At 37.6% G+C, this 12,037-nt stretch overlaps 1 pseudogene; it reads left to right on the plus strand.

Moving 5' to 3' along the window:
- The first annotated feature begins 1,402 nt into the window (after window positions 1–1,402).
- Window positions 1,403–2,613, plus strand: LOC149164280 (protein DETOXIFICATION 16 pseudogene; annotated as a pseudogene).
- The last annotated feature ends 9,424 nt before the right edge of the window (window positions 2,614–12,037 follow it).

The following is a 12,037-nucleotide window of genomic DNA, read 5'->3' on the forward strand; positions in this document are numbered from 1 at the left end:
AAGAAACAATTTGTAGTGGCACTATCAACTACAGAGGTAGAATACATGGTAGCCACTCATGCAAGCAAGGAAGCATTTTGGTTGCAGAGATTGTGTTCAAGTATGGGGTTGGTACAGGGAGTTATAAGGATAGACTGTGATAGCCAAAGTGCAATTTTCTTGGCAAAGAACCCTGCTTATCATTCAAAAACAAAGCATATTGATGTTCAGTATCACTTTGTGAGGGATATGATAGAAGACAAAAAAGGTGTTGCTGGTAGAGGTGGACACTTTGAAGAATACTGTAGATGCATTGACAAAATATGTAAGTTATGAGAAGTTTTCCTAGTGTAGAGAAACAATGGGCGTTTTAGGGCTGTAAAAATGACTAAGCTCTCATGTGGAAAGGAAACAACAAGTGGGAGAATGTTGGGTTGTGTTATACTCTTTCCATGACTAACCTACGTAGTGAACCAAGGGGTTAGAGGGGGGGTGGAGCCCCCTCTTTGTTGTGCCAATTACATAGCAGGGGGTCACAAGGGGGTTTGAGGGGGGTGGGTAGCCCCCCTCTACGGGGTCCGAGGCAGCACCCCAGGGAATTTCTTTTTTTCTGGACCCTATATTAGGTTGGGCAGACCTACCTATGGTTTTCAGTCCATGGTTTTGGACGTGATGGTTTTTGGTCCATGGTATTGGATGTTGCGGCATGTATAAATATATATTGTAACATTGAAAGGAATATAATGAAAATCAAGTTGGTGTTATCACTGAAAATGCTGTAGTAAAAAATTTTTAGCCTGGCTTAAAGAGTGGGTGTTTTCGCAGCGCTACCTGTTTGCGTGGTTTCGTAGCGTGCTACGAAACTGGGGATTTGTTTGAGTTTTCAGTGAAGGTCCAAATCCTAGCATGCTTATTGTACAGAGTTCTACTTCCCTCCAGGAATGTTGATGAGAGCAGTGGCAGTATGTTCAAGGAGACACCTTATGATGATGCAGCTATTGTAGGATTGCCATCAAATACATTAAGGGAGTTATCTCTGAATTCTGGCTCATGGGTGATTGTGAAAGATGTACATACTAATGTGGGAGACTTGCAGGAGATTTTGTGTTGAATCCTCTAGACAAAGAATCTATTAAATTTTATAAGTCATAGAGTGTTTGATATTTGGGATTGTCTTTTCACAATCTGTAACTTCTTTCACAAAGCAGGGCGCCACAATGGATGGGAGAAAGAAGCCTTTGATATTGGCTAGCACCAATGGAGTTATTAATTCCGCCTTGCTTTCTGGAGAACATGATGGCACCATGGATGGATCTAAGAAATATGCAACAACAACAACAAAAACATTAGCAAAGAGGAAAAATGACTAATTTCGACTTTCTCCTCCATTAAGAAGAATTGGAACTGCCTTCCTCTAACAAAGATGGGGATGGCAGGTGCATTAGAAACACTTTGTGGACAAGCATATGGAGCAAAGCAATATCATTTGCTTGGGATTCAACTGCAGAGAGCAATTGTTGCTCTTTATTGTGTGAGCATACCAATTGCTGTGATATGGGCATATATGGGACACATTCTTGTAGCCCTTGGCCAAGACCCTCTAATATCTCTTGAAGCAGGGAACTTTGCAAGGTGGATGATTCCTAGCTTGTTTGCTACTGCGGCTCTTCAACCCCTTCTGAAATTTCTTCAATCACAAGGTGTTATCTTTCCAATGATGTTAAGCAGTTCAATAACTCTGTGTTTCCATGTTCCCGTTTGTTGGGTATTGGTGTTCAAAGTTGGATTAGGTAATAAAGGGGCTGCGCTTGCAAATAGCATTTCCAATTGGCTAAATGTGGCACTTCTACCAATTTATGTTAAATTTTCCCCTGCATGCAAGAAGACATGGACATCCTTCTCAAGGGAAGCTTTATATGACATTACAAACTTTCTTAAGCTTGCTATTCCATCTGCAGTAATGCTTTGCTTGGAATACTGGTCTTTTGAAATGCTTGTTCTCTTCTCCAGTTTGTTGCCTAAGCCTGAACTTGAGATATCAGTTCTCTCCATCTGTCTTAGCACTGATGCAGTTGCATATATGATCCCCTTTGGCGTGGGTGCTGCTGTAAGTACACGAGTTTCCAATGAACTAGGAGCTGGACGCTCACGCACTGCACAGTTATCAGTGTGTGTCGGGGTTTGTATGGCAGTCATTGAGGCTCTTATGATAGGATATATTTTATTCTCTATCAGAAATGTATGGGGCTATGCTTATAGCAATGAAGTAGAGGTAGTTGAATACATTTCAACCATGATGCCACTGCTTGTACCCTCAACATTTATGGATGTCATCCAAGGTGTTCTATCAGGTATTGCTAGAGGATGTGGATGGCAAACGTTGGGTGCCTATGCAAATCTTGGGGCATACTATGTGGTTGGCATGCCTATAGCTGTCATTTTGGCCTTTGTACTGCATGCTGGCGGCAGGGGACTTTGGCTTGGACTTATTCGTGGTATATTTGCACAAACGGTTTTACTGTCGATAATAACGTTTTGTATGAATTGGGAAGAGCAGGGAAAAAGGCAAGAGAAAGAGTTTATACATCACCATTGCCGAAGGTTACAAGTAATATAATAAAGGATGAGCAGTAAGTTATCGGCCTGCATGGTTGGAGTCCATTTTCAAACTCCCCTGCCATACAATTGAATGGTGGAGATCATCGGCTTTATATGGTTGATGCTGCGGAAAACACACGCAGTCCTAAGTGATTAAATGCCAAGTGTCAAGTGGTTTCTATAAAATTTGATTGCCACAAGGTCGACAATCTGGAGTTAGATTATAAGCATCATATGGTGGGCAGGGCAATGGTAATGGCGATTCGTGGAGTGCTCCCGTCTAATCTCAAGCATTCGGTGTTGCATGTGTAGCGCTCTTGAAAATATGCCATCTGTGTCTGGCGGCACCGTCATCGGAATGGTTGCTCCTAAAGGTGGATACAGAACTTAAATATGGTTCATATGAGAATCTTGCAGCGTTTTCATTTTCACCCTTTATTGTTCACTTTGAAGATAACCAACCATTTGCAGTCGACAAGGAGCTGGTGCGCTATGATGGTGCTGGTTTCGCAGACCAGAACTAAAGATACTCCAGAGGTCAAGATAAGCATGCAAATGCTGGAAAAGACGGATATTATGGTGGTTCATTTGGGCCACAAAATCATTAGGCAGTGAAGGTGTTTGCACATAGTGACAAAGGTTTACTGATTGATGAAAATAACAAATTGGCAGGGAAGCATAAAAAAAGTGGTAGAGACTATGGTCCCAAAAAGATGTTAAGCAATGGGATTAATCCAGAAAGGCAGAAATTGCAGCGCTCTGATTTGCACAGTCAGCTTAGGAATATTGCAGATAATTCCATTTAAGAAACAGAGTTTGAGAGGTTTCCTCCACTAGGGCAGAATTCACGAGGGAACAGAAGTAGACAGAAGGGCATTTCACAAATGACAAGCCGTGCAACAAGTGCATACATCCCTAATCTGTCTGCTAAACATGAAAATAATCACATTGTGGATTCCTCATCTGAAAATAGTGCCAAAGAGATGTTCCATTCAAATGCACTAATTACTTTACCTATGCCTGCAACTTATAAACATAGTTCATATAGTTCGATGCAGTCAAGGCCTAACACAGTTTCAAAGCAAGGGTTCCCTTCAAATGAGAAGGCAGGATTTGCTTCAGGTGAAAACAGCTCTAAGACACTGAGGCAGCTCCGTGCTGAAGAAGATGATGAAGAACGTTTTCAAGCAGACTTTCAGCAAGCTGTCCGTCAAAGTCTTGTGCTGTGGAAGATGAACAAGATAAAAATGAGGAACTTTCAAATTATGACAGAAATGGCTCAAGAGATGGCTTGGAAAATGAATGGGATAACCAGTGAAATATTGGAAAATTGGAAAAGCTTGTTGTATCATCTGGCTAAAGCATCAGGCTTTATGTACATTAAGTTTTCTTCGATGTCACTTTATGTTCTCGAGTTTATGTATTCTAAATTTATTCTTGTTACTCTCAATAGGAGATTGTCATTTCCAAGAAGATATGGGTAATTGAGTTTTCTGGGAAAGCATGTATTTGGAATTCTAAGACTTCAGACCAAAACAAATCAGAAGCTCGAGAAGATTTATGTGCAGTTGGTCTATCTGTTGGAGGTTCATGTTACAGGGAATGGGATTCTGAATCTCAGCATAGCAAAGGTGAAGCTGAAGAATGGCAACAGCAGATATACAATTTTGTAAGAAGTTTAAAGGAAGACTGTGTTTTTTTTTAATCACACAGCAGTTTCGTAGCGCGCTACGAAACTGCTGTAGGTGATGTTTCCAATGCAAAATGAACAGTTTGACCGGGAATGTTAGAGGAGAGACACATGTACATCAAGGCAGAATACAACTCATCTGGAGACATGGTATGGTATTTGGTAGCAGCGTTCAAAGTTATTAAAGAGTTGGGAGCATACTTCTACATTTTCGGAAAGTGCTGGGAGACAGAGACCGTTTAAATAGGAGCACATCTTGTGATCAATTAATGAGCCATCAGCGCTTTCAAGCATCCTAAGTCAGCATTCATTGCATCCGTAGCTCAGCCATATCAGATTAATTGAAGGAGGACAGCTGTTAAAGCATTCAAGAAAGCATCAAGCATACGAGGAGAATGAAATTAGTATTTTAGTTTGATTAGGATTGTATGTAATTATAGTTCAGCATGTTTGTAATTAATGCAGTAGTTAAAAGCATGTAGGAGTAGTTAATAGGGCCTTCGAGCTCATTCTAGAGAGGGGGAAGGTATTCCTATATAGGGGAAAAACTTGAATGTAGAAGGGGTTGGATACTTTATAAAAAAAACAGTGTTGTTCTGGGCCATTGTAAGACCTTTTTGACAGTAATAGTAAAACAGAGTTATTCTCTTCTCAAGATTCTCGAAGGATTGTCATGTTCAAATGTAGTAATGGTGTTTTATACTTTATGTTATTTTATAGTCTTGTTGTATGCAATCACTCAGAATTCATAATTATATGCTCTGACTTCCTGTGTATTCAGCAAGCTATGTTTTGGTGGAGTATGTTTGACATGTAATGCTAAGAGCCTTGATTTCCATGAGATCACTGTGTTTTCCTTGTTTACTTAATATTATAGACTCCATAGCCCAATGAGAGCCAGTTTGATGTGTTTCCAACCATTTATGCTTTCATAAGTGAATAAAGAGTTAGCCATCTAGTGTTTGAAGGATTTTATCAAGAGTTGTGAGAGAGCCCTCTCTGATTAGGAAGGCTAATTCCTAATCTAAAGTATGGTCTGAAACAGTTACATGAAACTTGGTTTGGTTGCAGCCCCTAGTACTGGTTTTGTGATAACAGTTGGTATTCCAGGTTTTAGGATCCAAGGTAAAATCTTTGTGTATATGTGTTTTATGTGTTACGCTCTCGCATTGTTCATTTTCTGTGTTTTAGAATTCATATGCAGGTAATTTTTGTACATGGTTCAAACCTACAAAACACCGCTTCATTTCCTTGATCACACATTTGACTGACACTCAACAGGTTATGCTTTAAACCATCTACATACATAACATTTCCAGCTTTAACCTTTTCTTTCAAGAAAACAGAGCCTTTACCTTTTATGATAGAAGGAGTGTCATTTCCAAATGAGACATTCTTTTCCTTTTCTAGGGAATTATATGAGTGAAGTTTTTCTTTGTCACCTGTCATGTGTTTTGAGCATCCACTGTCGATGTACCACTGATTTTCTTGTCCTTCTGCATACAAGGTTATACCACATCTTTCTATTTGAGATTCTTTCCTTCTCCATATCTTTGGATTTAATGGATTTTTCTCCTTTTGAGATGTTTGCCGAAATTTTCTCCTGCATTCAAATTCTTCATGACCTAAGTTGTTACAGCTTGAGCATTCTATTTCATTTTCAAGAAGAGAAAAGTTATTATAGGAACTTTTCTTGATCCCTGTTACAATCCTTTGATTTCGTGCTTCTCTAGTCATGATGGTTTTGTAAGCAACACATTGAGAAGCTTTGTGTCCAAAATTATGACATGAAAAACATTGCCCATTAAATAAGTTCCCGCAACTATTGAATCTATTGACCTGGTGATTGTAGTTTCCATTAATATTCATCTTTAGAGAAAATTAAGTATGATTTACCTGAGGTTGGTTGTGGCTTCTATTCATCCTTGGAGTAAATTGAGTCTGATTTACCTGGTGATCTGCTTTATGCCTTTGCTGACGATTGTCATACTGTTCACTGGTCTTTTCTGCATCAAGATAGCTTTTGGTGGAGGTTGACGACTTCTGTGATTGAGATGCTTCTTCAGTATATCCAAGACCTGTCTTTATCAGAGGAGAGTGCTGAAATTTGATGTTTTCATTTAAAGTTTCTAATCCTTTAGCAAATCTAAGATTGAGAGATTTTGTTTTCTCAAGATCCTTTCTTAGACCCACAATTTCACATTCTAGTTTTTCATTGTGTTTTTCTTTTTCAGCAAGTTGGTATGTTAAGGTATCTATAATCCTATTATTTTCTTCTCAACAGATTTTGAGTTTAGATATTTCTTCATGAAGGTCTTCCTCTTCTAAAGCATCCCAAAAATTATCATCGTCATAAGCCATGAGAAGTCTGTAATCTTGTCCAGTTTCATCTTCATCACTATTAGATAAACCATCACTATCTTCATGAGTATAGTAACTCCTTTTATTCACAACTTTTCTTCTATTCCCTTTTGCATATTCCTTTCCTTTTTCAAATTTATTTTTATGAGGACATCTGGTAGCATAATGATCGACTCTGCCACAAGAGAAATATTTGAAGGGTAACTTACCTCTAAACCTTCCAGAACCCCATTGAAGCTTTTTGACAAAGTTTACCTCATCTTCTTCTTAAATATGTCCTAATGCATTGTTTTCTTCCTTTCCTTTTGTTGAAGCTTTGAATGTGGCTTCTCTCACATCTAATGGTCCTCCTTTTCTCATCTCAAAGGCAGTTAAGATTCCATGAAGCTACGTCATAGTGATATTCTGCAGATCTTGTTTTTCTTCTATGGCAGACACTTTGGATTCAAATTTAGCAGACAAGGATCTGAAAACTTTCTCAACTAAGGTAACTTCCTTAATTTATTCACCCAGATTCTTCATACAATTGACAACCTCATCTATACATAGGAAGTAACTAGCTATGCTTTCATCACTATGCATCTTAAGAGTTTCATACTGAATTCTGAGAGTTTGAAGCTTAGCACATTTTACCTGAGAGTCTCCTTCATAGCTCAGAATGATTTTGTCCCATATTTCTTTGGCTGATTTGAGCTACATGACTTTGAAAAACTCTAAATGTGATAGATTTCCCAATAAAGTATTGACATCTTTGGCATTGGTTTCATATTTCTTTTTACCTACCGTATCTGTAGGAATTGCTGTTGGAAATGTATATCCTCCTTCCACAATTTCCTAGACATCCGTTCCAAGTGATTGTAGATAGGATATGGTTCTTATTTTCCAATAAACAAAGTTTCTCCCATCGAAGATGGGTGGTCTGATAGATCCATTCTTTCGTGATTATTCATGTTGATGGATCTCCCTTCAAGTGATCAAGCTTCTTTTGAACGACCTGCTCTGATACCAATTGCTGGAAATAATACTGAGAGGGGGGTGAATCGGTATTATCAGATCAATAATTTTATTTCCCAAACAGATTTATATATGCTACTTCAGTGAAGTGAACTAGCGTGTACATGCGACTATGCTTAAAGAAACCAACGTATATGCAGAGAACTTGTGATTTAGACAGTTTATCATGTGTTGAGCTTAAATGAGTATATTAGAGATTTATTAGACAGTGCAGTAAAAGCAGAATAAAGCATCACACATAAGCAACACACATGAACACCAAGATTTAAGGTGGAAACCCAGTGTGGGTAAAACCACCTGCTGCTATCATCTATGTCTTCTTTTAATAATAACAAAGTCTGTTTACAATCTTGTAGTGGTGCAGACTCACACCAGTACGCAGGCCTCTACCTGGAGAAGGTTACAACCTTCTCTCATTTTCTAGCTTCTATTGGAAGGGAGCTACAACCCCCTAGCTCTTGTACTAGCCAATATGTTTACTAGTACGTGGGTTCTAGCCTACAGAAAACTCCACTCTTCTACCAGGGACCACATTTCATAAATTTTCATGTTGGATACTCTTGGGTCACAACACCACAAGCTGAAGGCCACGTTTCATCAAATTTTCACACTAGACCCATCAAAGTATTTCAAACTTAAACTATATCAACCAATATTCAGTTAATTTGAATAATCAAATCACTGACACTAGAACATTGTGCTGAACCTAGAACCATGCATCATCATCCAGAACCAGCTGTAACCTCAAAAATCATGCATTAGTTTGTATACGCTCCTTGGTTGAACCCAACCAGCGTGTATACGCTACTTCCTTTAACCCAACTTGAGTATATCTCTAAAGATACTGAATCATAAACTTTTGAAGCACAGACTGTACCAGTCAGTGACATTCTGAAGATCTACTGTCATATTACAAAGTTCAAAATATACAGCAGCAAGGATCACCCTTCCTTCTCAATCAATCAATCAATCAGACTCAATTTCCTTATATAACAGTTCTATGTTCAGATCTAAGAGGACTTCACTGATAGACAGTAGTAAAACAACAGAATTTGATCAGATAGATCAGTCAGATCTGCAAATAATTTTTTCTTTTTGTAGACGCTACTTGAAAGAGTCGAACTTGCGTGTACACGTGCTTTGGCCGAGACGAACCTGTGTACAGATCTGAAAATTTTGAATCAGAACTTTGCTGCAATTTCAAACATTAGACAAACCTAGATCATGGTAGATAACATGTAGAATAGGTGCAAAACATCAGATCTGGTCTCAACCAATATCATATTATTCAAGAATGAGTCATTTCAATTCTCATTATTCCTAATCCAATGTTGAACTCAAGGTGCACATGAAAATTTCAGATCTAGTCCCAAACATAACCCTGCAACATAATATATACTTCAAATATAAGTATTCCTTAGAATCTCATTACTTGCACCCAATGACCTAATGATCTTCTCCTCCTTATATACTCCTAGGCCTTTCTCAATACCTTGGACCAAAACCACTTAGGACCAATACCTTGGACCCAATACCTAGGGTCAATACGTTGGACCAAATGCCTCGGACCAATTACCTTGGACCAAAATACGTTGGATCAAATACCTTGGACCATAAACTTGGTTTTCCAACATGTATGTGCTTTTCCTCCTGTGAAAGTGCGTGTAACGTTATACACTACTTTTGTTCTGTTAAACTGTGTGTATATGCACCTTGGACAAAGTGAACCAGTGTATACCTCTCTTTCTTCATTCTTTGGAGTTTGATCTGTAATCCATTGCTGTTGACCTGCTGTACTATGAACTTTCATCTGAGTGAGTTGCCATCAAGGACAACACTTGTAACCTAATGCCAACAAGAAGAAGTGTAGAGAAGCAAGATGAAGGAAAAGGAAGAAATTTGCAGAACATTGGAAGAGGAAGTTATATCTCTAAAGAAGCGTTGGATAAATCCCACAAGAGTTTGAAGAGCTCTCATACCTTATATGTCATTCTCATCTCTCAAAGGCCACTATATGACAAATTTATACTTGGGTATGCAAGAAAATCTTCCAATTCAAAGGAATAAATTGATGTCCATCATGAAGAAAATTAACCTAGAAGTTTTGTTGATGTTCTTAAAGGATCTTATCATTCTAATGCTGCAGAAAATTAAGTTCATCCAAGTAATGAGAAACAACCCATCCCTGAAAGGAATGTCTCATTAAGGAAATCTTATCCTAATAGGTGTCAGACTATTTTCCTTGGTCACTGTTTCTTTTGTTAAAAAATTGGTTGTCGAGAAAAAAATTGCAAGGCTTATGGGGGTAGTCATCAAAATAAGGCTATTGAACCAAATAGGCAAGGCCAAATTAGGACTAATAACTTATTTTATCCTCTTTCAAAGTAGATTCTAGAATGTTAGAAAGGTAACAATCCAAGCCATATATCAAATAATTGTCCTCTTGAACAAAGAGAGAATTTTTGGAGAAAAAAATTTGGAGAATCTACCTCTGAAAATTGCAGTCACAGGTTTATGTGCTCAGAAAAAGGAAAATAATTTTTTTGTAGATAGTGGATGTTCTAGGTACATAACAGGTGACAACAAAAATTTCACCTCAATAATCAAAGAAAAGGATGGAAATGTGACCTTTGGAGACAATTTATTTGCTAAAATTGTTGGTAAAGGCACAATGAGTCTCATCAATGGAAAGGGAAAACACAAAAGTGCAATATATGTTGAATGTTAGGTACCTATAATACTAGTGTAGCCCATTATTGTTATTGTTAGTGTAGCCCCATTATTTTTATTTTTGTGCCCATGTAGTCCCCATATTGTTGTTATTGTGCCCCATAGAATCCCACTATTGTTATGGAGCAAAAATCTTGGTTAACCTAGTGTAAATATTTTAGAGTTTCCTTCGCTATATTTTCGGAGCTATGATCTGAGTAAGTTAGGGTTTTTACAAAATCCAGAATTCAATATCAAACTCATGACCTAGGGACAATTGATAACTTTCTTTCCAAGCATCAGATTTTAATTTTGTAAATTGTTATTGAAATTAAATAGACTCTAGTTTCTTGTGCTTCATTTTCAGGTTTGAAGGTAGAAAAAGTGACACGTGACACTTCATACAATTTCTCTCTATTGAACAAGTCTATAATCAAGTTATCGTGGGAGATCGGGAATAGCCCTTTATTGAAGAATCCAATCTCGTTCTGAATTGTGGGGTTGGAAAGAAGAATCAAAGGTCTACCACAGGATGAAATTTCATACAGTGGAGATATGAAACTACAGAGATACAACATCTTCAATATTAAGCTACTAAAAAGAAAGAAAAAGGTATATATTTTTTAAAATTTTACATAGCTTTTGTTTGAAAAATCAGTTTGAAGTGATTCCAAGGTCATATTGAAGCATACATATCAGTATTGGGTTCTAAAATTCTTGCCAAATAAAATAACTCTACACCCCTTAAGTACTCAGAAAGCTCTACTATGATGCATGAAGAGGAATAATTGAAACATGATATATCAAAATTATGGGACCAAGTGCAACAAATTTCGCTCTCATAAAGAGCAACCAAATATGAACTAAAATGGGACATGGATGGCTTAAAAGGGTACATTGAGGGTTTAAAATCAGACATGGAAGGTTTAAAGGATAGATTAAAATCATACATGGCAGGTTTGAAGGATGGATTAGAAGTAGACATGGATGCTAAAATGGAAGGTTTGAAGGACGGTTTAACAAAGTTGCTACAAGAAATGCTTCCTAATGGCGAAAATGTATTTGATGAAAATGATGGTGAGAAAAAAAAGGATATTAATCATGCTTTCAAGGACTCCAACTTTGGCTTTAAGACCCACCACATTCCAAATATCGGTACGAGGAAGTTTTATGGAAAGGATCTGGTAACATGTAGACTAAAATTGGGGCAAAATTTTGATCTCCATAATGTGCAACACACACAAAAAGGCACATATTGCATCTTTATATTTAGAACCAAATAAATTTGTATGGTATAGATGCCTTTGTTCTCATAAACCACTTGTCACTTGGTCAATTTTTAAGGAGGAAATGATAGCACATTATGAGGATACAAAGAACAACACATTCTTTAGCCAATTGATAAATATCAAACAAAAGAGTTCAATAGAAGAGCACATTGAGGACTTCCAAAAATTGAATATAAGGGTAAATGATATTCCAGAGGAGAACAAGATTGATGTCTTCATAGGTACTTTAAAGGATAAAATCCAACATGAGGTTTTCCTTTGGGAACCTAATTCATTAGAGAAGGCATTCAGGGTGGAAAGAAAAGTTGAAAGAAAAATTATGGCAACAAGGAAGTCTACCACTCACAACTATAAAGATGGAAGTGTTGTTTCTCTTGTCCTTCTACAACCTACAAGG

The sequence above is a fragment of the Pinus tabuliformis genome, chromosome 5_1 (assembly GCF_031772625.1).
Source record: "Pinus tabuliformis cultivar Carrire ecotype Pingquan chromosome 5_1, CPIR1, whole genome shotgun sequence".
Classification (NCBI taxonomy): Eukaryota; Viridiplantae; Streptophyta; class Pinopsida; order Pinales; family Pinaceae; genus Pinus; species Pinus tabuliformis.